Genomic DNA, 27490 nt, shown 5'->3' with positions numbered 1-27490 from the left:
GATCAACTGTCACCCTCAGATCAGGAAGATTTGGAGGAGGCTGCTTTTAGATATCATAATGAGGATTATCCTCCTTTTGTGGCTCCTGTTACTCATAAGCAAAAATCATCTAAACAAAATTCAGTAGCAAAAATAGGGTTTCTAGGGGCTGTAGCAGAGGCACAAAAGGCTGGAGATCTTAGTCTTTGTTGCCCAGTAATTTGGGCTATTGATGAAGGAGGAGAACCTCAATGGGAGCCTTTGTCATTTAAGATAATTAAAGAGTTAAGAACAGCTGTGAAAGATTTAGGACCAACATCCCCTTATGTCCTCCAGTTAGTAGAAAACATTGGCTCTCAGTGGCTTACGCCTTTTGATTGGCAACAAACTGCTCGTTCTTGCTTAACTCCCGGGCATTATTTACTATGGAAAACCGAATACGAAGAGCAGGCAAAAATGACTTTACAATCTCAATTGGCTAAAGGTCTTAAAGATAGAAATAGAATGTTACTGGGGCAAGTGTTAGGAACTGATGATTGGGCTTCCCCAGCTGAACAAATTAAATTACCAAGAAAAGTGTTGGAGGAAGTCTCAAAATTGGCTGTAGCTGCCTGGAGACGCCTTCCGTCCTCTGATACAAAAACATCCTTTTTAAGTAATATTAAACAAGGAGGTATGGAACCATATGAAGATTTCTTGGCCAAATTGGAGGAAAATATTTCAAAAATAATTACTAATCCTGAAGCTGCCGAAATATTGTTAAAACAATTAGCATTTGAAAACGCTAATCCTACTTGTCAGGCCCTCTTAAGACCTATTAGAAGGACAGGGACATTATCTGACTATATAAAAACTTGCATGGACACGAGTCCAGCTCATATTCAAGGGATGATCATGGCAGCTGCTTTTCAAGGAAAAACTTATGCCCAATATTTAAAAGATATCAATCAGGGAAAACCCCAAAACACTCAAGGAAATCAGCCAAGGTCTTCTCGCTTATCCTACTATGGTTGCTTTATTAATACTTAAAGCTAGACAAAGAAGTAAAGAATTATTTGCTCAGGAAATGCATGAAATTATTATTCCTTATACTAGGGAGCAATTTGAGCATTTAATGCAAATTGATGACAATTGGACTGTAGCTTTCTGTAATTTTCTGGGAAAGATTTCTTTTCATTTACCAAATGATCCTATTTTACATTTTTTACAGGAAACTAACATTATTTTTCCAAAATGGACCTCTTCTTTCCCTTTATCTAATGCTATTACAATTTTTACAGATGGATCCTCAAATGGCAAGGCTGTAACTTTAATTGGCACTCGACCCATTGTTCAATGGACAACAGAGACTTCAGCACAGAGAGCTGAATTAGAAGCAGTTATTTATGCTTTTAATAATGTTAGTCAATCATTTAATCTTTATACTGATTCACTTTACATTGTGAAATTGTTTCCTGTTATCGAAACTGCATCCATTTCAGATTCCTCAACTATAGCGCCTAAACTTTCTCTCTTACAAAAATTAATTCAAGAAAGACATTTACCTTTTTTTATAGGTCATATTCGAGGACATTCTAAATTACCCGGACCTTTAACTGAAGGGAATGCTCAAGCTGACTTATTGACTAAACCTTTTATTTTAACAGTTAAAGAAGAAGCCATTCTTTCACATAAGAATCATCATCAAAATGCTTCTGCTCTACAAAAGCAGTTTCATATTTCCAGGGAAGAAGCTAGACAGATTGTTCGTTCTTGTCATGTTTGTCCTCAATATTTCTCTTCTCCACAGTTGGGGGTTAATCCAAGAGGCTTACTCCCTAACGTTTTATGGCAAATGGATGTTACTCATATCATAGAATTTGGGAAATTGTCATTTGTGCATGTTACGGTTGATACCTTTTCTCATGTTATTGTAGCTTCCGCTCGGACAGGAGAAGCTTATAAAGATGTCATTCAGCATTTATTCCTATGTTTTGCTATGTTAGGCATGCCTAAAAAGATTAAAACTGACAATGCTCCAGCTTATACCTCAAAAGCATTTAAAGATTTTTGTTCACGTTTTAATATTAGCCATTCTACAGGTATTCCATATAATCCTCAAGGACAGGCTATTGTAGAAAGGAGTCATCAACGCCTAAAACAACAGATTAATAAACTTAAAGAGGGGGAATTAAAATATTCTTCCCCTCATCATATTCTACAACATGCTCTTTTTGTTCTTAATCATTTAAATGCTGATAAACAAGGAATAACTTCTATGATGAGACATTGGGAACAACAAAGTCCCAATCCAATTGTTATGGTCAAATGGAAAGACTTACTTACAGGACAATGGAAAGGACCTGATGTTCTTTTAACATCCGGTCGAGGTTATGCTTGTGTTTTCCCACAGGATGCAGAAACACCACTGTGGATTCCTGATAGATTGATTAGACACATCAATGCCAATGGAGACGAACAAAAGACGTCACTCGAGAAGGAAGAGGAATTCTCGAACACCTTACCCGACCAGTTCGATCCCGGATGATGTTTTAACACGGAGGTTAAACGGATTACATCTTCCCCAAGCTCACTCCACTCGTCATTCTCCCTTTCCATCATGGGGACAATTAAAACGCTTAACTTCTGAGGCTGAACGTATGGTGACTAATTCTGGTAAAGCTAAAACACCTGAACTAGTTTTTCTGGCTATGCTTTCATTGCTTGCTGTTCAGGTAATGCCTGTACATGCCTTGAATATTCAAATTAACTCTGAAAAGGCCTATTGGACCTATTTTCCTAACCCTCCATTACTTCATGCAAGTTCATGGAGTCGGTCCAATGTAAAAATATTTACTAGTCATCCAGAACTCATGGGAGGCATATCTGATTCCTTTATTCCTCATAAGATGACAGACACAGTCAATTTTCATGGATTAACTGAGGAAACTCCTTTATGTTTTTCTCTGGATAATATACATTTGCCATTGGGATGTCTTCCCCTCAGTTATAGAACTTATTTGACTGACTCTCCCAAGTCTGACCCAATTAAAAGATATATTTGGACTCTAGAAATGGTCTCAATTGGTTATAATAATTACAATGAAACTTATATAAATGAAAGTCTTCCCGAAATGGTTAAAAAATGTGAACCAAAAGCTCAACATCCAGATGTTTATTGGAATACTATAGATATTAATATTGATTTTCCCAAATGGATCACTTGTGGATTTTCACAATCAGCTGTGGTATTTAATCCAAGGGATTCTCACACTTTAATTAAAGATTTTTCTGTATCTTCTCCCTGGACCGACTATAAACCAAAAATACTTGAGGAAAGTCAAAAGTCAGATGGAAAATATATTTTTTCTGGATCAAGGGAATTGGGATTTGGAGAGCCCTTACATAGGTGGTTTACTCCCGGTTGGGTAACTCCAACTTTTCAGTCTATTCTTAAGCATGGTAAACATTCATATTTTCCAGACTTATATAGATTGCTTACAGCTATTGATATAGTAAAATTAAATAGACCAGAAACTACTAAAGTTGAATCTTATAATGTTAGAGCTTGTATTAATGCTCCACATGCTATTTTATTAGGTTCCATTTCTAATGTTAAAGTCACAAAAAACGATGATGCTTATGATATACAGTGTAAAAACTGTACATTAACTAATTGTATTAACTCTACATTTAATAAGGATTTAAAGGTGTTTTTTATTGTACATCAGCCTTCTTATGTTATTTTACCTGTAACTTTAAAGGAAACTTGGTACGATGATCCAGGGACTGAAATCTTAAGAAAGCTAAATGAATTAATGAGACCAAAACGTTTTGTAGCAACGTTAATCTTGGGAATTACAGCTTTAATCAGTATCATCACGGCATTAGCAATTTCAACCACTGCTTTAGTACAGGAAATTCATACTGCTTCTCATGTTAATGATCTTTCACATAATGTTTCTGTAGCCTTGGCCACTCAGGAACAAATTGATAAAAAGCTAGAAATTCGAATTAATGCTCTTGAGGAAGCAGTTCTCTTTATAGGAAATAAAATTCAAAATATTCAGACTAAAATAACCACTAGATGTCATGCTAATTACAAATGGATTTGTGTTACCCCTTTAAAAGCTGATAATATTACTCGTTGGTCTGAAGTTCAAAATCATCTTAAAGGAATTTGGAATAATACTAACTTAGCTCCGGATATTTTAGATTTACAACATAAAATAAAAGATATAAGCCAAGCACACCTCGCTATTGCTCCAGATGCCAACCTTCCAATGGATATTTTTAATAATATTAAAAAAACTATTACTAATAGTACCCTTTTTAACACTATTTTACAATTTGCTCTAATTGGATTTTGTATCTTTATGTTAATTTTTTGTCTTCCAGTTATCCTTCGACTCTTAACAAAGGTTTTTAAGGGCCTTCAAATTCAAAAAGGTCTTTTTGATCTTCAAAACAAAAAAGGGGGAACTGCGGGGGCGCCTAGCACATAAAACTCATGCCAGGGAAGTGTGCCTGGCGCATAAAGACCCATGCCAGAGGTTGGTAATCTTCCTCTGGAGGATGATAGCAAGGACTCGTCATAAGTTGGGTGCTGCCAAGGCCTTCCCTGGAAGACGATAGCAAGGACTCGTCGTAAGTTGAGTAAAGCTGGAGCCCCTTCCTCAGAGTGTTAATCTCTCTTCCTTTTTTGTTTTTCACCAGAACTCACAATATTATGTGGATTAATCATGTTTAATAAAGTTCTTCGGTTGAAGGATGATGGGAACACAAACAGTTCATATGAGTTAACTCAATTCCAGTAAAATAAAGTTCATTTGTTTACACAAAGCACTAATATTCCTATAGGGAATGGTGGACATTCTGAAGCAATATGTCTTGTGATGTTTTTGCTAACTTTTACAAGATTCCCAGACATCTAGTCGCATATAAGTGATTCTCTTAGCTTCAGTGATCAACATATTTGTTACATCTGGTTTCTTCTGCAAAGTAATGAGCCTCCCACAGAAATACATTATATTTAGTTCAAAAAAAAGTTTTAGTTCTTTTAGATAAAGATTTTTTACTCTAAAGACAATAACTTGGTTCTTAATAGTATGATATGATTTAACATAGCATAGACATGTAATTATAGTCATGAAAAATTAATAACAAATTACTAGAAGTTATAATTAATCTTAGCAGTAAGAAATCAAATAGAAGTTAAACTTCAAGGAGAAACAGGTGGTATACAACAACTTGCCTTTGTAAGTTTCGAGTCAAGGATACTTCATTGTGGGGAAGTGTCAAGTAAGATAAGATATTACCAGATGGCGCCTGTCGGCTAAATGCCCAAGCTAAATGCCCAAATTCTTTTTCTGTCCTTGAAACTCCCTGCTTTATTCTCAGTAAGTTTGTAAAGGGTATAAAAATTGCTTGTGAATTCAATAAACTTGTCAGCAACCTAACACTGACCTGAGTCTGTGTGGTTGCTGTCCATCGCCGACGCTGCGCCGCCTAATCTTTTGGGGCTTTTACATTTCAGGCCATCAAGGACCCCTGGACTCTGCTGCTAGGGCTGGTCCCCGGCATAAAATAAAAGATATACTAATTAAAAAGTCAACTGGAGAACAAATATATATAGCAATTGCCATCTGCAATCAGAAGAACTAAAATTCACAGGTAAAATATAACATCTGGAATATTAACTGTAGTGGTAGTATGTTGGGACTAATGACACGTTAACTAACTCAGGCTGACTCCTTACTCCCTGGCGAGTGAGCAAGATCAAGGCCTCAAAGGCGGTTTCGATAGTTAATGATGATAAACCAGACCACCATCAGGGATTGGTTAACAACAGTTCTGCAAACGTGATAAGCTCGGGCTTGCCATATAGTCCAATGGGACTCTCGCCTGCCTGAACCCCCCTGCCTTGCTGACCTTTAAGCTGATTGGTTCCCACCTAGTCCCCACCCCTCATAAAAGCTGTGTGACTTCCTCAATAAATGAGTTCCTGCTGTGATGGGTCCCCTGACGCATCTGATTGTCCTCTGCCGGGAGGGCTGGGAGCGGGTGGTCAGTCTGCCCTACCTATCCCAGTCTGGCCTTGTTGGGTAGTGTCCCCTTTCCTTGTCACTGGTCGAGAAGAGCAAGGGGGCTTAAGACCCTGACAGTAGTAGGAATTATCAAAATATATTTCATTACCAAATTTGAAAAATTCAAAACTGACCTCTAAAAGTAAAAACAAATGACAAAGGAACATAAATCAGTAATTGGTGTATATGTCTAGGCCATGTGAAATTTATCTTTATTAATATAGTCATGTTCCTAAATCAAGGAATGAAGTTTTACATCCAAATGACTGCTACACAGCTTCTAAGAAGCTCACATTTTCAGTTCATTACATCTATGACAGTCTTTGAACTTCATATACCTTATCCATTCTAATCACACCTTAAAGGAGTCAGAGTACCACAGGGTCTCCTCTTAGGAGCACAGCTGCACAAGTGTTCAGATCTCTGCAGCAAACTAACTTTGGGACTTTGGGCAAGTTATTAAATTCCTCTAAGTCTGTCTCCTCACTTATAAAGTAGAAATAATACCTCATAGGCATTTCAAGAGCATGAATTAGAATATATTGTATGACACATAAAATAAATTTAGTTTAAGCTATTTTAAAGTTACAGTTCTGTAGCATTAAGCACAATCACATTGTTGTGCATCCATTACCAAGGGTGTGTTGGAAATACTCGAGACTGAGTGCACAGGAACTGCAGTGAATGACTGCTAAAATAATGCTAACTAGTGTCATCTTATTTCATCATGGATCTGTGTAAATTATTTAGCCCTAAACAGAAACCAAATCATAGTTATTTCTGCTGATCTACTACTACTGTGAGAAACTCTGGCTTCAATTGTTAATCTATGAACTATGTTTCCAGCTTTCAAATTCTACCTTTAAGTGAGTGACAAACATAAAAGCATTAGAAGTGAACACATTGAGCTTACAAATGCCTATCACTGTACTAAGAATATTACAGGTATTATCCTTCTAGAAGTTATATACAGCAACATTCACATTTTACAGTTGAGTACAAAGAGATTAAGAAATTTACACAAACTCACCAGCTGATAAATGAAAAGGTCCAGAACTCCATTCAAACAACTGAGTTTTAGGCCTGTGCTCTTAAGCATTCTGCATAATGCCTCTAGGCATATACTACCCAGGGCAATGATTATGAAAGGATGCCAGAAGTTAGGGTTGATGGAGACTTTGAACTTTTCAGAAGATTTAATATCCATTATTTCATCATCCTAGAGACAATGAAAAGCAATTATCCCACTTTACACAAGAAGTAATTTGTTCAAGGTCAACAGAAACATATGGGAGAGACCTGGATCTTAACTTCGCCACTTAATAGTTGTGTGATTCTCTAATTTCCTTTAGTCATTTATGATAGAGAGAAACTAATAACATCTCTTACGAGAAGCAAAAAAAATATGGAAAGCACCTAGCATAGAGTTTTGTGTAGAAAGTGCTCAACAAATATTAATCTCCCTTTTCTCTTAAGAGGGTTTTGAGGTTTAAGCTATTTTTTTAATAATTCTAAGCTATCATCTTTCCACTTGCTTTTTTGTACAATTGTAAACTAAAGTTTTCAAAGGTTGCATGACCTGAGTTTTTAACAAATTAGATGCAAAAGTAGGATTAAGAACCCAGCTGTCTTTTTTTTTAAAGGTGGACATTAAAGAAATTTGCAAAAATATAATGTCACTCTGCTCACTAAAGAGAATATCAATGTTACTGTTCACTTTCTTTTTGTTTTAGAAAATAGTTATTTTTCATAAAGATGTTAACATATGATAAATTTGTTATTGTTATTTTTAATGAGTTAAAAAACTTTAAAATTTCTCCACTTTGATTTCTAAATGGTAAAATTTGTTAGATATAATACAAAGCCTCTGTGGGAGGTTGCAATAATTTATATATATATGTATATAAATATATATATAATTTAGATATAATTTATATGTAGTAAAGTACATACACTTTTAAGACATACCTCAACTTTTCTTATCCCAGTAATGCAAGGTTGATTTTAATTATAAAACACATTAACATGAAGAGATGGAAATAAGGCCATATACATATGTATACCTCTATTTAAAAAAAAAAAAACACTTTTGAATAAGCAGAATTAATAAAATTGGTTACCAATAGCAGGTGGAAAAAGTAAAGGGACAGAGGTTTCAGAGATATGTGAGCATATTACTGATTTTAAGTTAAACACAAACTTAACTCAATTAATATAATGCATCACATCAACATAGTAAAAGTATAAATTTAAATGATCATCCCAACAAATGCAGAAAACTCATTTGATAATCAATATCTAAGAAAAACTTAGCAAACTAGGACTGAAAGAGAACCTTGTTGATCTGATGAAATGTATTTATTAAAAACTTTAAAATAATTATTTGTGAAATTTAAATTATCCCTAGATAAGGAACAAGGCCCAAATATCCAATATTACACCTATCCATCATTGTACTGAAGATCCTATCCAGAACAATGAGGCAAGAAAAATCAAATAGCAGTTGTAAGGCCCCCAAAAAAGGAAACCCCAACTCTGTCCCATGGATGGACTGCAACCCCAATCAACCACAGGAGGTGTCACTTGATGCAAACTGCAAGAGGTGTTTATTCCAGCGCGCTGGGACCCAACTCCAGGAGTCTAGTCCCTAGCAGAAAATCTTGTAGGTTTATAAAGGCAGAAGCCACACATCGGGAGGAGTCACACATGAAAGGGGGAAAAGGGGGGACAAAGCTGCCGTGAAATTTCAAAGGGGTATCTGGGTTTGCTGATAACATACAACATGTTTCACAATGTTTTACAATAGGGCGTAGATTCTGGTCAATAGTTTCTGGTAATCATTCTGTTTGATCACTATCTGGCTATCTGGCTCAATTTACCCTTTTATTCTCTGTTTGGGGCTGTTTCTTGGAACAGCTTTAAGGGCTTTGTTTCCATTCCTGGGAGGGTGACCTTAGGGAGTTGAGATGACTGGGAGGGTGACCTTAGGGAGTTAAGATAACTGGGAGGGTGACCTCAGACAGCTTAAAAAAATGTCCATTCTTTCACAGTTATTATGATTGGAAAGAAACAAAAATAGCCCATCTTCCCAGATAATATGATCACATGTGTAGAATAATTGTACAAATAAATGATTAGAATATGTAAGAGAATTCAGCAGATAGTTTAATATAAAAACCACTATGGAAAAAGTTAATCAATCCCTATACATAATTAGAAAACAAAAATTAAAAACATTTTATAATACCATAAAATTATGAAATACCTAAAAATAAACTTCACAATGTAAAGAATCTTTCAGGAAAAAGATTAGAAAATATTATTGTGAGGCATTAAAACCTAAAGAAATGTATCAGAAGACTTCTTATTGTAATGGTATTTATTCTCCCTATATTAGTTTATAATTTCAATACAATATTCAAAATATACTCCTAGAAATCCAGAAAAAAAGTTTTTATAGTACTATTTACAAAATGTAAAGGATAAGGCTGACTAAGATACTCTGGTAGGAGAATAAAGTATAACATCCTGCTCTACCAGATATTAAAAGCTTTGGTTAACTGAGAAAACATCTTGTTCACAAAGGAATATACTACAAAAGCATAGAGAAGAGTTAAGAAACATGCTCACAAATACTTATAGATAACAGATGGCACAGCAGAACAGTACATAGAGGGGCTTTTTTTTTTTTTTTTTTTTTTTTTTTTTTGTACACAAGATCCAGTTAAATTGCCCTTCCTGGCCTTGAACTTACAAATTTCCTGCCTCAGCCTTGGAAGTCACTGGGATTACAGATATGCACCACCATCCCTGACCAAAGGTGTTCTTTTCAATAAATGCTGCTAGAGTAACAGCTTATCTGTCTGGAGAAAAAATGAAATTGACCCCTACTTCCACTTAACAAAAATTGACACTAAGTGAAATAAGATCAAAAAAGTTCAAACCATAAACAAAAAGAATTGATAAATCTTAGCATGTTAAAATCATTATCCAAGGAACAATTATTTAAAAAAATAAAAACACCAATGAGAAGATATTGAAAACCCATGTAAAACAACAAAGAAATTAAAAAAAAAATGTGGAAACTGTAAATTAATGAGATAAAATGATACACAATCTAATAGAAAATGCACAAAAGACCTGACTGGGTACTTCACAAAAATAGAAAATACAAAAGATACTCAAAGTTATAAGTAACCAGAGAAATGCAAATGAAAACCACAATAAGATACCATTCATGAAATACCCATGAGATTGACAAAAATTAAAAACTCCATAACAGCACGTGGTGGTGAAGATATAGAGCAACAGAAATTCATACTCTGCGTGATGGTGCAAATTAGTACAACCACTTTGGAAAACAGTTGGGAACATCCAGCACTACTGAAAATACGCATAGTCTCTGACCCAGGAATTTCACTCCTAGATTCATAGTCCATTTAAAAAAATACAAGTAATCATGTACCAGGACACATAAATGAGAATTTTATACCTACACTGTAATAGTCCAAAGCTCCAAAAATGTTCAATTATGACAATAAGTCAATAAATAACTTGTGGCATATTCATAAAATGAACTTTAATACAATAATGAAAATGAACCATACTCAATGGATGAACATCACAAACATTTTAAAATAAAGAAGCAAAACTCAAAAGAATGCATAAGAAAAACAAAATACCAATAGTGTGACGTTCAAGTAAATTCAGGAAAGGACACATAGCTGGTGAAAGTATACAGATAAGCAAGGAAAATACTCCAAAGTCAGGATAATGTTTACCTATGGGGAACAGAGATGGTTGTAACTGGAAAAGGACATGAGTGGTGTCAATATTGCTAGTAATATTCTGTTTCTTATCTGGGTGGAGGTTATATCACTATTTGCTCTATAATTGATACTGTGCATGTTTTTGTACACTTTCTGAATGTGTGCATTACAATAATAAGAGGAATAATAAATAAAAAATCTTAATACAAGGAATCTTCATTATCAAAATATATGTTATCCAGCTAGGTGCAATGGCAATGCCTGCAATTCTAGAGACTTAGGAGGCTGGGGCAGGAGGATCACAAGTTAGAAGCCTGCCTCAGCAACTTAACAAGACCCTTAGCAACTTGGCAAGGCTCTGTCTCAAAATAAAAAAAAAAAAATTGTGGGTATGGCTTAGTCATAAATCTCCCCTGGGTGCAATTCCCAGTACCAAAACAATTTTTGTAATCCAAATGCCAGGAACTGTGAGGCTTAGGGAGCAAAAGTCATCATACTATGACAACATGTACTAACGTACTGATCACTAAATACTGATCACACAAACTTTTCAACTTGACTAACAACAAGGTTCTCTTGCTTGTTGTAAGCATTCACAATACAAATACATCTGCAAATTAATTCCTTCAACAAACATTTACTCAATTTTACTACTCGCCAAACACTGTACTTAGGGTACCAGTAAGGTCCAAGGTAAGTAAAAGCCCAGGCAGAGAACCTGAGAATCTTCATTTCTACCCCCATTTGGCCCTTGCCCTCTACTCTCCTACCAAGTTGCAAACATGATGAACCAGAAAACAGCAATACAAAGCACACAGTCATTAGAAAAATCACTACACTAGGGAGGGAGTCTTCCTTGTAGAGGAATCACCACTTAGATTCATTTAACAAAATCATTGTTTCCTGTTTCTAAGTAGGCAGAGATCCCCTTACCAAGAACTCTCAGTCAAGGCACTAGTTTTAACAATGGTGATGCTTTGGAGACTGGATAAAGTGGAGTCAAAACTTTCAAGGATGTTTTGCCTGGGATGATACAGAGACCAGAGGCTTGTGATTTTTCAAAAATGATATGCTAAATTTTGTATGTACTGTATTTTTTTCTCAGGTTAAATTCATACCTGCATGTGATTCTCAAAGTTGTTCAACCAAAAAGGGTGAATAAAACCAGCTCCCAACAAGTTGAAGAGTCTAGCTTTTGAAGGACAAATCCATGTAGTTATTGCTAGGTCATCTCAATTGAAACCTAGCTGTCCTGACTCCTAGGCCTGAGCGTTCAATGTCCAGTATGTACTCTTAGTTCCTTGAAGGCTTCTCTAGAGTGGAGGGCTGGTGGTCCTGGTGAACACTGATAACTGGACACAGATGAGGTGCCTGTCTTACTGGCCATAGGTGCTCAAACCAAGCCCATGGTCTGGACACTTTCTCTTGGTTACTCTCTCTGTTTCCATTTCTATTTCTGGGTCAAATTTGCTTTGGATCCCTAATCCATCCTTCTGTTCCACCCCAGGTCCCTGCAGGGTCTAGCCTGCCCCACCTCCACTGCCCTGCACTGGCCTCTGGCATCTCTGGGACCCCAACAGAGCAGCCGGTTCTATCAGCCCCAAAGTCCCTGGGACCCTCACGTGCCCAGGCCAGCGCCTCACCTTAAAGGGCAGGCACCACCTCAGGAAGCCCCAGGAGGCTGTCATCTTCATACAGGTTTCCCAGGCAGGGAGGCTTGGGGCACAAGCTTCCAGAGGCCCCTATGAATGTGTTGGGAGTTCCTGACCACACCTGATTCCAGAGGCAGCATGAACTCCGAGCTCCGTGAGGGTCCTTCAAGCCCTGGAGCAGCGTGAGCCCTTCAAAGGGCGGGAGAGATGCTGGGCCGACTGCTGTAGGACTTCAGACTAGGAGCCCAATCTGGCGCCAGAGCCTGTCATGGGGGACCCGCCTGTCAACCGAGAATTATCTGCCACTCGCCTCTGTTTTGCATATTCATGAGGTTGAGCTCCACCTTTTGCTGGGGAAAGGCAGAGAGACAATACATTATTCATCAGGAAGTGTTGCCCCGCCCAGGAAGGCCAGGCTCATTATTCATGAGCCTGAGGGTGGCTGTTGGGGCTGGAAAAGGCCTAGGAGTCTGGTGAGTTGGAGGCTCCAGCACTAAGTGAGCGCTGTGCAGTGTCCAGGCCTCTGGCGAAAGGTGCTTGGGTCTCGTTAGTCCCAAGTTCTTCATGTTGAGAGTTTAATTTTTCACAGGGGGTACAAGATTTTCTGAGAAATAAAAACTTCAGGCTGAGGAGGCAGCAGAAGGGAGGCTTATAGGTGACTACTCCCCACCCTGACTTTCCAGAACAAAAATTCCACACATTAAAAAAAGGAGATGGAGAAGGAAATAGAAATGCAGAGGGACACTCACATCCCACCGTCCAGCAGCTTAAGATTCACTTTCGAGGGGCTGCAGGATGGGCGTGGGTGAGAACGTGACAGCCATCATTATCCACCAGGCAGCAAGGCTGTGCACTGGGAGGAGCCGCCTGTGGGGCTTTGGGGTTGGTTTCCTTGACCTGGCCAGGTTCCATCTGCCATTGGTGTGTCTCCCTGTCACCAATGCCTGGTGCAGACCAAGAAACCAATGACATGGCTGCCAGTCGCCTGGGATAGTCTGTGCTCTTCTTTCACCATATGGAGCATGTGCTCCAAACATGTTTAAACACAAGCAAGTAAGCAAGTCCAATACCTAGGGAGGTGAAGGTCACTGCATCCTATTTGATGAAGTGAAAGAAAAAGGGAACTTTTATTTTGGGGAGTCAGTCCAGTAAAATTCTTACATTTTGAATCAAACTTTTATATTATTAAGTCACTTCTGTCACTAAATGGTTGACTGCCCGTGGGTTAGTCAAGTATTTTCATGGATTTTCTCACCTAGAAAATTAGATATTTGTACTAGATGACATTTAAAGTTCCTCCAACCTCTAAAATTTTGTGATCTTTTTCTAGACCATGAATTCTTTCTTTTTTTTAGTGCTTTTCCATTGGTTCAGCAAATATTTATTGAGCCCCTGTTTTGCTCACACTCTGTGACACAAAGACACATATTAGGTGATTCAATTTATAAGAACTGTTCAAAAGAGACAAATCCACAGAGATGAAATGTGTATTAGTTGTGACTGAGGGATGAGAGTAGATTACAGTATGATGAACAATGGACCTGGAGTTTCTTTTTGGAGTGATACAAATTTTCTGGAATTTGATAGTGGTAATGGTGGAATGGTAAAGAATGAAATAGACATAAAACATTGCCCTTATTCTATCTCATGGTATATGGTTAGTACATAAAGGCAACTGTGGTAGAGTATATTTTGTAATGGGCACATAATCTGCATTTGATTCTATTGACAGTGGGAATTTTTTTGGCGTACAGGTGATTGAACTTAGGGGCACTCAACTACTGAGCCATATCACCAGCCCTATTTTGTGTTTTACATCCAGCAAATCTGCCAGTATCCTCAAATATCTTGAATTAATTGATAGTGCAACAGGTAATGGCCTGTCCAGGGTGATCCAAAATGAAATTTCCTCAAATGGGTTTACAAATATTTTAGTCAGAATCCCATAAAACATTGAAAAGAAGCCCCAATAGAAATTAAATTAAAACCTTTGAAAAGAAAGAGGAAATTTTATTTTTTACTTTGATACATTATACATAAACACATCATCTCACCTATTCTGAAGTGTACAGTTTAGTGGCACTAAGAACCTTCATTATGGAACCCTAGTGGTGCTGGCAGCAAGAGGGCGTGAGACTCTGGAGAGGAAGAGCACAGCCTGACTCCTGGCACAGGAGAAGGCTCCCTTTGGTACTCACAGGCTTTGGGGGATCTCAGAGACCCCCACTGCAGAGAGGTATGAGGGAAGGTTTTCTTCTTTCCCTGAATTCAGCTCCAGTTCCCATTTGGTGATAGAAGATGGCTTCTTTGCCCTTGGGGGTGAAGGTGATATCGAATACAGCTGCATATTTCAAAAAATATTTCAAAGCTGTTGTTTTGTTTTGGGGAGGTACGTGGACTCAAAAATCTTGTGAGAGGGCCAGATTCTACCCAGTGTGCTTCATTTCATGTCTGACTTGTTACATGTAGAGTTCTTGTTTAAAGACACTTGACACCTGTCTCCAGCCCTGCTGTGATTGGCAGCCTGACCCTAAAGGGTCTGTGGACCCTGTTTTGTGCCTAGAGCCCTTGATAGAGGCAAGATGGCTGCCTGGATGGGTCAGTTCTGAGCTCAGGTGCAATGAGCTCAATGCAATGCACCTGAAAAACCCTCACAGGTGCTTTCTAGATGGAAACTTCTTTTTGCCTGCTTTACTTGTGAATATTATTTTCCTGCTGGGGTTATGGTTTGTGATGGTGACCCGGATTTAATGTGCAGTGAAGTCCCTAAGAGGCTGGAGCTGGTGAGGGAGGGGGCTGTGGTGTGGGGGACTTTAGCCTCCTCACCCCTAGCTTTCCAATCCAATGGCTTCTCAATGCCCTTCTAGACTCTGGGAAATTTGGAGTGGACTGCTGGGGAAGGTGCTGATGGTCAAGAGAGTCCCAGAATGTCAGTGGGGAGCAACTTCTTCAATGTTAAATCCTTTGGGATTCAGACAGCTGGAGAAGCCCAGAGGTGGTTCCAAGCCAGGGATCTGGGAACTGATGGGGGGGCATGTCAGTGCTCTCTTTCCCACTGGCAGTGTTGCCATGGCCTGATCAATTTTTGGTGCCTTTGAAAAGATTTATTAAGATGTTGGACTTGCTTTTGGTATGATTGTTGTGAGGAAAGATTACCCCTTGGCCTGTAACATGGTACAATGACAAATTCAGGACTCAGACTGAACTGGGCTATCTGATACCTGTGGCCTTGACCTTCACCAGTCCCATTCTCTGACCCTAGTAACAGCCAACTCTTGCTGAGTCCAGGCCCTTGCCTCTGCTGTCTGCAGGGTCTATGAGTCTACGTGAATCTCCCAGTGAGTCTATGTTGTTGGGGGAGAATAACTAGAATTTTCCTATTTTAAAGAAGAAACTGAGGCACAGGTAGATAAGGCCTCTTGCCCAAGCTCAAAGAGTTAGTAAAAAGTGAAGCTTGAATCTAAATGGGGGCACTCTGCTGCAGGCACTAAGCTCTCAACTGCAGCTTTATACTGCCCCTGTAATCTGGGAATAATAATACCTCCCTCTAGGACTGGGGCAGAGACCAAATGAAAGAATTGTATGCCAAGCATCTGGCATGCAGTGGGCACTGGATAAACCTTGGTTCCCTTTGCTTCTGGCCTGAACCACTTCCCCACCTCCTGGGATTTACCTCCTTAATCTCCCCTTTATTTGCAGAGGGACCCTGATCCATTGCCCTAGCATAGCATTCCAAGAATGAAGATAGAGTGTGTATTTAAAGAGGCCTTTGGATTTAAATTGAATGCTCCCCTTTATTTTAGTCTGCATGCTTTTAATGGCTCATTTAATGGAGATTGATTTTAATGGGACTATTATTGCCCTGTTTGGAAGCATGCCCCTAGATAAATCTTTCCTTAATTTTAACCAAAACCTAATGAAAAGCATTCAAGGAAGGATATAAATTAACTTCAAGACAGATAACTGATAGATATTTGGTTTTTTGTCTATAATACTAAAATGTCATAGATTTCCTTACATTCTAAAACTACCACAGTATGACCAATAATTTATGTAACTGATTTGGGACACATTTAGGACAAACTGTCATTTTATATTACCAAATTATTTTAAAAATTTAGAAAGGCAATTGAATTTATCTCCTATTGGTTTCCAAAAATAAATCTGCCATACTACAATTATATAATCTTTCCTTCTTTGAAATGATGGGAAAATGTCACCTCTAAGACTTAGGTAATGCTTAATTTCAGAGTGGAAGACCTATTAAAAATACAATTTAATAGAAAGCAGGCTAACAAAGGGGGCCTTTAACGGTCAATGTTTTTAAAAATATTAGGGATTAACAGTATTTTGTTTCACTGAAAAACAACTCTTCTGTAATTAGGTCAATAATCCTTTTTCTACACAGGCTAAGGAAATGTTTGCTCTGGCCCATCCAGGCAACTATAAACAATAAATTAAAAGAAGTTTGACCTGGAATTTTTCACTCAAAGTTTATAAATTCTGAAGTAAGTACAGAGTTTCTGAAACAAAATACATTTCCATATTTACACATTATACTGAACCATGATTGGTGAATGGAATCTGTACCTATGTGAAAAGGACAATGCATTCTGAGTTGGTTCAGCCCTTAGCTCTGAGTTCTATGTCCCATCAAGTGTTCTTTCATCTTCTGTCCATTGATACTTCATGGTGTTAAAGGAAACTGAAGAGCCCACCTACTGATTGCTGTGAAGGTGTACTGGTAAGTTCCATCTTCTCTTGTGATTTCTCCTTTGCTAGTGGAGCAGCTTCTTTAAACTCCTGACACTTTTCTACAAATTTTGAAAGAGGATGCTCAGAAGAGAATTCCAATCCATAAAAAGTGTTTGCAGAGCTGAAGTCCCACTGGCCCAACTTCTGAGATGTTTTAGTAAGTGTCCTGTTTGGAGCAATGGTGCTATTTACTGTTGCCTTTCAGTCATCTAAACTGATTATCATATACACTTTTCTTGTGCCATCATAAAAATAAGTCACAGTAACTGTGTGCTTGCTGGTGGTTGCCCAGTTCTTCTTTATGTTTGGGTCAATCTGGAAGACAGGAGTTCCAGTGCTGAAGATAGGTTTTCCCCCACTTTACCCAATGAAAACCTGTTGTGGAGTTTCTGTTACTATGCTATGGAATAACTTCCAAAGGAATTTTTCCATTTGCTACTTCACAGTTGCTTTTCACTGCCCCCCCCCATCCTTTACCAAAGATATTTCAATGATGCCGATAATTCAACTATTTCTCTTAGGAGGAGAAAGAGAAGGTTGTGCTAGGTGGATTTATCCTCTTGAGAATAAAAAAGGAGCCATTTCCAGGGGAGATGGGTGCCTAGTGCATGCCTGGGAGCAGGACATGGGGTAGATCCCAACTCCCTCAGCCCCTTCTTGCCTGGTGCCTCCAAGCTCAGTGGAGGCCAGCTTGCTTGTGTCTGGCTCTTCATCAGAGGCTAGCCCCTCTTCACTCTTCTCTGTAGGACAGCGATTCTGCAGTTCCCGCTGGTGGGGAATGAATGAAGCAGAGAGCAGAGCGACGCTCAATCTTTACCCTGGCTTTCTGCCCCAAGCTCCTGGAAAGCACAGGCGGAGGTGGAGGGCACTGAAGAGGCGACTGGCACACGGCCTGAGCTGAGGTGGGAGGCTAACTCCACGTTGGGGGCTGGGAACAGTGCTGGAAACTTTGGGAGAACCGCAGCTCCAGAGCCCCTCTGCTCTCTCTCATGCTCCACACACCCCCCACACCCAACAGGCCACCTCACATTGCTGGTGCTGGCTTCTGCCTCCTCACTCTTGCATCATCACCTGCCTCCACAGGGCTCCTGCTCCGGCTGGGCAGAGCAATGCAGCCTCAGTAACTTGAAGCCACCGCTGCCTCCGCCTCCAAGGTCCAGCATGCAGAGTGGAGGACACTGCTTCCCTGATAGGCGCTGCTTGCTGGATTGGCACCAGGGGCGCAAAGTGAGCAGGCAGCTCAGTGGGCTGCGGGGGGTAGGTATGATATACCTAAGGGGCCTGTTTCTGAGAACTCTTATGGAGAATGCCATTTGGACAGCAAAATTTATTAAATGGCAACTTGGCACTGTAGCTCTTTTCTCTATTTAGCAGAAATAAACCTTTCATTTTCAGAGCATACTAATTACAATTAATGAGCCTGTTCTTCAAGATCAATTTGGTAATCCACTTTCCATTTTAATTTTGCCATAATTAGTGATTTTACTGATAGAAATCAATAGATTCTAGAGAAAGATCAAATGAAAAAATAAATCTGTGTGGATATGTCTTGTAATTATTATCAACATCATCATTATTTAATACTGGGGATTGAATCCAGATGCACTTAACCACAGGGTTACATCACTATCCTTTTAATTTTTAACTTTGAGATAGGGTCTCACTAAGTCGCTTAGGGCCTTGCTAAATGGCTGAGGTTGGCTTTGAACTTGTGAGCCTCCTGCCTAAGTCTCCCAAGCCACTGAGATAACAGATGTGTGCCACCATTCCAGGCCTAAATCTAGTAATTCTAAGATATCACTTTAAAAGCAATAGTTAGAAAAAAATGCAAAAATTAAAATATATGAAATATTTTTATTAAAATCCAAACCCAAGAAACCAAAGGCCAAATGTTTTCTCTGAAAAAAAAGTTTATAAAACAATAGAATGAAATCTATTTGAATGCTGAAGATTGACTCTAGTTTGTGTCTCAATTGAATTTGCTCTTTGAGAAAGTGTAATTAACCAAGTAGAAAACTTTTTTCCCTATTAACATATGTAAGTATCCTTTAGGAGTGAAGGCAAGCCCATTCATTGGTGAGCATGGATGTTTAGATAACAATTATTCTAATTGTCCTTTTCTCATTTTTCAGGTGCTCTTTTCACTCATTTTTTTCTTGTGCCCTTAGAAAGTTATCATCTTATTCCTTTATATTATACAGTCTTCCTGAATCCTCTCCTTCTCTTATATTAAAAAAAATGGGGATTCAGTTGTTCAAAATACTAATGTCTATTTTATTTGATTTACTTTTCTTTTTGGTAAAGGGGATTGAACCTAGGGGTGCTTAACCACTGAGCCACATCCACAGCCCTTTTTTATCTTTTATTTAGAGACAGGGTCCCAGTGAGTTACTAAATTGCTGAGGTTGATATGAACTCCTGATCCTCCTGCCTTAGCCTCCCAAGCTGCTGAGATCACAGGTGTGCACCACCACGCCTGGCTAATGTCTATGTTTTTAAAAACTGGACAGTGAATTGTGTTGACCCATCACTAAAATGAGAACTATCAGGTGAAAGACAAATATAAAGAGCCCCAAGTTTTATTGTTTAGATGCTGCTTTTCCAAATGTGATATAAATTTCTCACATTGGTCTTTAATGATATACCTTATTCTCATTTCAATTTAATTTTCTTGAGCAGTATTTGTGATGAAATGCACTGCTATAAACACATAAGCATGATAATGTGTCTATATACAGCATATAGTTGCAGTTTCTTCTTTCATTTGGAACACAGCATTGTAAAAGACACCTTGTGGGTAATTTAGCACTTACTGTATGCCAATTACTATCCTGGGCATGGGAATAAAACCACTCCTCTGGCTTTATTTTTTGAGAGTTCTAGTGGAAATTTTGTCTCCATCTCAGTGTCTGTACTTAGAGTAACCTACCCCATAAAGCTGCTCAATTCTCCTATGTCATTTTCTTTCTGATAATTTCTAAGTGTTCTGCCAACATGGAATAATTTTCACATCCCTCAATAGAGGAAGAGGGGGTATCTTATTTTAGGGTAGGAAAACAATATGAAAAGCTAAGTGACTCATACAAAGTCATAACATAAGTCAGTGGTTGAATTTGAAGAGATCTAAGTCAAAATCTTTTGTAAAACATTTTGGTACATTTTACTTATGGGTAGTATAGGGATTCATTACACTATATTTGTATAGTCACATAACATAATTGGATTAATCTCATTCCCCAGTACCTTACCTTTCCCTCCCTACTTTCCTCCCAACCTTTTTGCAGTACTCTACTGATCTCTCTTCTATTATTGCTTTTATTTTAGTTAGTGCATTATAGTTATAAACACACACACAATGACTCAATGTAGTATGTTTATACATGAACATAGCATCATTTGGTAGATTTTGTACCCAAGACTTCTTTATGTCCTCCTCTCCTCCCTCCATCTTGATTCTCATCTTCTCTTCTATTGGCCTTTTTCTATTTGCCTGAGATATCTTTTTTCTTATTCCCCCAATCCTGAGCTTCCACATTCAAACTTTGACTCTCTGAGTCTGGCTTCTTTCATGTAGAAGATAAATCAAACTCTTTTAATATAATTTTTCTTCTTTAAGTACTTGTATTAATTATTAAATATTGATTTTCATCTGAATCCACAAATATAGGAAAGAAAAGAAACTTGAGAATAATCCTTACTTTTTTCTTGTATTTTGTTCAGTGAGGGGGAGAAATAACAGAGAAATTAAATTGAAATGTATGAACTAAGTTGGTCAATGGAGATTGTCTCTATACTGCCTCTTAATTATTTTGAAGAAAAGAAGTAAGACTAATTGATTTTGCAATGAATTAAGTTGTGCTACATTTTACACAGGGAATACTGCTAATCAGTTATCAAAATTGGGACTAAGAAAATCATCAACATAGGATTTTAAAAATAGATATTTCAAAATTAGAAACATTTTATAGTCCATACAACTAAATAAGTTATATAGATAAAACAAAGGAAATACTCTCTTTAGCGTGGACATTTTGAGTACTAATCACTAGTTCAACATAGACTGTTTCTGTTGTTCTTTTTATTTATTTTTTTGGACTGCATATTATCACATGGTAAATAATTTAAATTCCATGAAAGGTGAAAAGTTTTTATAGTGTTTGAAATTACCCATAAGATTCGATTCATTTTCTTAAAACCATTTATTTTTAAAAACAGTTTTCAAGAAATTTGTAGCAAGTAGTCAATATTATTTTAAGAAATAATATTTGTTTTTGAAAGAAAATGGACTTGTGCCAGAACAGAACTTGTGCCAGCTAAAAATAATACTTTTTAGCAAGCATCTATCGTCACCCCTCACCTCTGTGACAAGAAATAATAACTGAGTTTTCATATAATTATTATTTCCTGTAAGAATTGATTAAAAATAAAATGGGCTAGCATAAACAAAAAAAATCAAAATTTTATTATCAAATGTATGCTAATGTATTAAACATAAGAGAGGGAATAAGATTCCTGTGTCTTGGAATTGCTTACCTCTTATTTGTATCATTGTATAAACATATTGCAAGATGTTGGGAGATGCTGCTGAATCCTGTGTGCTACAATCACTTCAGGGTGGAGCCTTACACTATTCAACTTTATGGAAAATGAACATCTTATTGATATTGTTCACCACAGTTCCTCAAATCCAGGTATAAGCTTCTGGTAAAGTTCTGGAATAGGTAAAACTAAAAAAGAATAAATTAAAACAAGAATGTTGGTTATTTTTTAAAAATTATTAAATGGAAAAGGTAAAATGGCTATTAATTTAATATATTTCAAAGAAAACAATATAAATTGAAATTGGAAATATTTTTTACTTTGCTTGTGGTCCAAATTGAAATCAAATATTTATTGTGTTACTGCATTCAAGGTTATTTTGATGCCATGGAAAAACAGATACATAAGTATATTTTCAAACTAACACTAGCATAAAACACTCACCTTTTATGCCTTAAAAGTTTAGGTTCTTATTTTATATTTTATTTCATTGTGTTTAACAGTGTACCAGTACCTACATTTGCAATGATGAACCATTTCCTTTTATTTTATCTTTGTTGTTCCATTGATATCTCCTTTATACCAAATAAAAATGAAGCCTCATTTTTCTCTTATACATGCTTATACCTTCTTGACCACAGAAATTCCTTTGAATTCACTGAAAAAGTTCTATAGAGGTGGGATAGGCGAGACAAGGATCTGGCATTTAACACATAGAACATGCTCAAAATAGTAATGATTCAATTTGTAGATAAGAAAGGAAAAAGAAGAGTAATCTAATATTATTCTTAGTTATTTTGCTAACTATGTCTGGTTCATGTGTATAACATTTTCTCAAAATAACTACTATTTTACCTTGAATTTTTGAAAACTAAAGACAGCATAAATTTTAAGTGCATCTGACTTTTCTGCTTCCCCAGACAGCTATGAAGAATATAAAAATTAGAGGCTATAGCTCTAGTGTTAGTTGGTGAGACAACATACATATAAATAAATTTCTACCACTATTTCCTCCCTTTCCCTGTTTTTCTTCCCCCCACCCCCAAATCTTTATGTTTCAGTACTGGAGCAAGATTCCTGCCTGGTATAAAGTGATGTATTTATAAGCAGGCACCTGTGAAGAAATTATACACTGTCCATCTAGACAGGTTTTGTTACACTTTACCTATTGATGGAACAGTTCCATATATAAAGTTTTATACATCAAAATCTTTGAATTTGACCAGACTGTCCATTAATTCACCTCCAAAAAAAAGTATTTATTTTCAGCTATATTTTACATTAAAAAGCTTATTCATTAGGTAGCTTTTCAAAATTCTACTCTGCACAGCAGCATTCAGCAGACAGAGCGGAGTCCATCATCCCACCCAGATCCACACATTGGTGTTGGAGAGTTTTATGCCAGGTACCTGGGACTTAACAGAAAAAAAACATCTTCCTGGTTCCTGGGTTGAACTTCTTAATCTGAAGGCCCATCTCCTGGACCACACTTTTAAAAGCCAATGAAGGTATGCCAGCAACAGTCCCATGTACAAGTTGACATTACAGCACCAGGTCTGTTTGATGGTGGTGACAGGTGCTACTATATCCAGGTAAATGAAGGCCCACTTTAAAAACTGCCAATTTCAGATAAAAATCAGTATAATTCAGAACTCAGTTTTGAGTTTCTAGTATCCCAAATGACATGTAATTTTCAGAAATCAATAGCAAGTTGTATCTATGGTTCCCAGCTATGGTGGCATTAAGACTTTGATTCAAATCCCTTTACTCAATCCACATTGCCCTGAGGTCATCCTGCAAAATATATATCAAAAAGCACAGTTAGGGTGACAAAGTTTGATGCTAATGTTATTATACAAGTCAAACTTGGAAGGTCATATTAAAAGTATATTCTGAGAGAAAATCATTGATTCTTTTGTGTACACGTTTAGTTTTATTGTAACAAAGCAACTTGTACACTTTTAATGTTCAAAACTATACATCATCTTTCCTTTCTAGTGAAAACAAAAGAAATAAAATTTAAAAATAAGCAAATGAAATTATAATAGAGAATGTCAGTTCCAAATAAGCGGTTCTGCTGTTTCTTGCATCCAGTGGCAGGGCTAAAGTCATCATTAGGAGAGAATTTTATTTTAAAAGTTTCATCTTAAACTGCAAGGATGTCCATTAAACATCACAATTAAACATGCCAATGGAGAAGCCACATTGTCAAAATACCCACTTAACCCACCAAATGTCTCAAAACCACCCTTTACTGACCTTCTTTAACCCTGTTTTTAAAGTTTTCTTTTCTTTTTATAAAAAATAAAAAGTAGATCAGTACATGTTGGTAAATGCTAACTGCATATTCACATAGAGACACAGAGTAATCTCTGAGCCCAATATACAGAGAAAGGTGGAAAAAAGCTAACATTCTATACACTGCAACACAGAGGTCTATCACTCTCCTGATTCCAGGAGAGTGAAGGGAGCAGGTTATTTAGAGCAGGTTATTAAGAGCAGGTTATTAACTCCAGCAGAGTTAAGAGAGCATTGTGGTGGTGATTCCATAGAGTTTTTTCTTTTGAGATAAAAAGGGATAAAAATGGCCTGCTTGTCTCGCAAGCACAAGGCCCTGGGTTCAATCCCCAGTACTGAGAAAAAACAATGCCAGTCATGGTGGTGACCACCTGTAATCTCAGTGGCTTGGGAGACTGAAGAAGGATCCAGAGTTCAAAGCCAGCCTCAGGTAAAGCAAAGTGATAAGCAACTCAGTGAAACCCTGACTCTAAATAAAATACAAAAATTAGGGCTGAGGATGTGGTTCAGTGGTCAAGTGCCCCTGAGTTCAATCCCCAGTACCAAAAAAAAAAAACGGATAAAAATGAATTTAGAACAGAAGGGAATAGAGATTCTTTTCCCATTTTATTCTGCTAAAGGTGTTTCCACCCACCCCCCAAATAAGTTGAGAACCATGGTTTGAGTAAAGAGAGCCCAAGAACAGGGCTGAACAAGGAGTGTGGAAGGAGACTGCAACTTGTTCTCAGGGACTGATTTTTTTTTTTTAAAGAAAGAACTAAAGAAAACAGGGCTGGAATCCTCAGTATTTAAGTAGACATCTTCATCCTCCTCTCCTTCCTCCCCTTTATCATCATCTTCATTTTCACCTTCATCCTTATCTCCTTCATCAATATCTCCAATCCTTCATCCTCATCTTCTTCTCCTTCCCTTTCTTCATCATCTATATCAGAATCCAAATAGAACTGGAGTGGATTTGGCCAAATATCATCTTTGATGACCTCTCCAAACTCATCTGCACCTGCAGCAGAATGCTCAACAAACTAGGTAAAGGTGCTCTCTGGCTCTTCATGCTGCCTCTTCCTGCTATCTTGATTCTCTGTTTGACTTGAGCATTTTGCCAAATCCTTTCCAGATTTCCAATGAATTTCAGTGGAGTTTGAAGAGGGATCACCACTCTTATTCAGATGAAATTCTTTGGAGAGAATTTTATTTTTGAAGTGAGGATTTTCATCAAAATAAAAACCTATTCTTTAACCTGATTTGATAGCTTCAAATTGCCACTTCAATTCTAGTCAAATAATGCAGCACCTGTTCATATTTCTCCCCAAGCAATACAGACACCAGTGGATGGTTGACAAATGTTATCCTCAAATTTGGGATTTTGGTGATCAATTCTGATCTTGCCTGAAAAACTGGTTGGCAGAGTCTGTGATATTCCTGTCCTACTTGCACTGTCTTCTCTCTGACTTTATCAAGTCTTGTCTGTTTCATCTTATACTTCATCAGTATGTTCAGTTGCTGCTTGTTCTTTTTATGAGGTTTTGTTGCACTGTCATGGTTGGAGTTGAGCTCTTTTTGCTGACTGGCTGTGATGCCTACACCAAGGTGTTCTTCCATCTGGGCAGAAACTGGGAGGGGAAAGAAGGGAAGGCAGAGGGGGTGGCAGGTGGCTTCCCCTTGCCAGGCTGCCTCCCCCAGTGCTCCTTGACTACCCTGCTCTCCATCCCTTGTGCTACCCTTGAAGCATGAGATCAAGGGAGGGGTTGGGGCTCCTGCTTGAGGGAGGAGGCTGAGTTCAATGGCTGGTCTCCCTTGCTGGCACTCAGTGGTGTGGCTCACTGCTCATTCTCCTGTGCTCTTTTTTTTTTTTTTTTTTTTTACTTCTCAATTACTTTAAGAAATGTTCCTTTAATAAGAAATCTTGGGGGTAGGGATTATGGTAATGCTGTGATTTCCTCCTCTCTGCTGGTTTTACCCTGGGTCTGGACTGGTCCCCATGTCTTGCTGTGGAGCTTCTGCAGCCTTTGGATTGTGAAGACTGTGGGAAGAGACTTGTAATTTAATCACATAAGTATAAAATAGAAATATTAGCCCTCATGGAAGAAAAACAGGATTTACCAGAGTACCAGTGAAAAAAGGTCAGATGAAGGAACCAGAAGAACACACTTGAAGTCAAGTGAGCAGCCTGGATGTCAGTGACCAGAAATCTGGAACATCAAGACTTGTTTCAGACCTTACCATGTCTGGGGAAATTATAACATGCTCCAGGTATATCACTTGCTCATCTAATGACCTTACCTCACAAATGTATTCTGCAAAACTTCATGCATTTATTCTGTCAGTTCCTGTTTAGGAAATAGCTTATCCTGGGCAGACTTAGTACCAGACCCTACTGCAGGCTCAACCCTATGCTGTCCATCCTCAGGTAACACAAATGTATGGACTGCCTCTTTTTAGTGCCTTGGGGCCAGGTATAAAACCTGACAGTGGTGTGATTCAGACTCCATCTCCAAATCAACACTGTGTTCTTACCTGCACTATAGTGTTAACCACAAGCCAGCCAAGATCAGTGCATTATTCTTATTCTATTCATCTTTCACGTTCAAACACCAGTCTGATATCCACTTCATCCCAAATTGCCAATATTCCACCAGCAGCAGTTGCAGGCATCTTAAACCAGGACTACCCTCCTGTACTATTTGTCAGAGTCAGTACCAGATCTGCTACCCCAACTCCAGCTTTGAAGTCACAGACCAGACTAATAGTGATGCTAAGAGTACCACATTAGCAACTACCCCATGCCAGATGGAAAAGCCTAGTATTATGATACCTGCACTGATAGCACAGAGACTTTCCTCTGGAGATGCTTCCACAAGCCCGTCATATTCTCAGACTACATCAAGTAAGATGCTGATGACCAGTCCAGGAAAAGTGTGACTGGGAAGAACCTGGGGGCAGGAGAAAAGCTGATATCAGTTCTTCCCAATACAGTGAATCAGAATGGGTATTTCTGTGGGACTTGGATGAAATCATCATCGTCTTCCACTCCCTTTTTTTTCTTTTTCTAATTTAAAATTTTACTTTTACAGACTTTATTTTGATCTATTGTACACAAATTGTAGATTCACACCATTCATGTAATCATGCATATACGAAGGGTAATACTGTCTGTCTCATTCTACTATCTTTCCTTCCCCCATCCCCTCACCCCATTTTCCTCTATACCATCCAAAGTTCCTCTACTCTTCTCTTCCCCCACCCACCTCATTATGTATCATCATCCATTTATCAGAGAAAACATTTGACCTTTGGTTTTCAGAGCTTAGCCTATTTCACTTAGCATATATTCTCCAACTCCATCCATTTATCTGCAAATGCCATAATTTTATTCTTCTTTATGACTAAGTAATATCCACTGTGTGTATATACCACAGTTTCTTTATCCATTCAT

General features: G+C 37.9%; 3 pseudogenes across 3 annotated transcripts in view; 1 reads left to right on the top strand and 2 right to left on the bottom strand.

The window, feature by feature from the left end:
* Positions 1–17012: 17012 nt before the first annotated feature.
* Positions 17013–20668, bottom strand: LOC306646444 (homer protein homolog 1-like; annotated as a pseudogene). The gene is made up of 3 exons: positions 20633–20668; positions 17882–17988; positions 17013–17578 (listed from the first exon to the last, which is right to left on the bottom strand). The product of its transcript is annotated as a homer protein homolog 1-like (transcript).
* Positions 20669–24663: 3995 nt separating this feature from the next.
* LOC306646443 (protein SET-like) lies at positions 24664–25656 on the bottom strand (annotated as a pseudogene). Its single transcript has one exon. The product of its transcript is annotated as a protein SET-like (transcript).
* Positions 25657–26126: 470 nt separating this feature from the next.
* Positions 26127–27490, top strand: part of LOC306646442 (protein phosphatase EYA3-like) — a 28253-nt pseudogene continuing 26889 nt past the window's right edge. The window contains exon 1 of the transcript in view: positions 26127–27076. The product of the transcript in view is annotated as a protein phosphatase EYA3-like (transcript). The remainder of the gene's footprint in view (positions 27077–27490) is intronic.

This window comes from Sciurus vulgaris (assembly GCF_902686455.1).
Source record: "Sciurus vulgaris genome assembly, chromosome: 16".
In the NCBI taxonomy this organism is placed as follows: domain Eukaryota; kingdom Metazoa; phylum Chordata; class Mammalia; order Rodentia; family Sciuridae; genus Sciurus; species Sciurus vulgaris.
The sequence above is the reverse complement of the archived record's forward strand: the minus strand, read 5'-3'. Positions and strand labels throughout refer to the sequence as shown.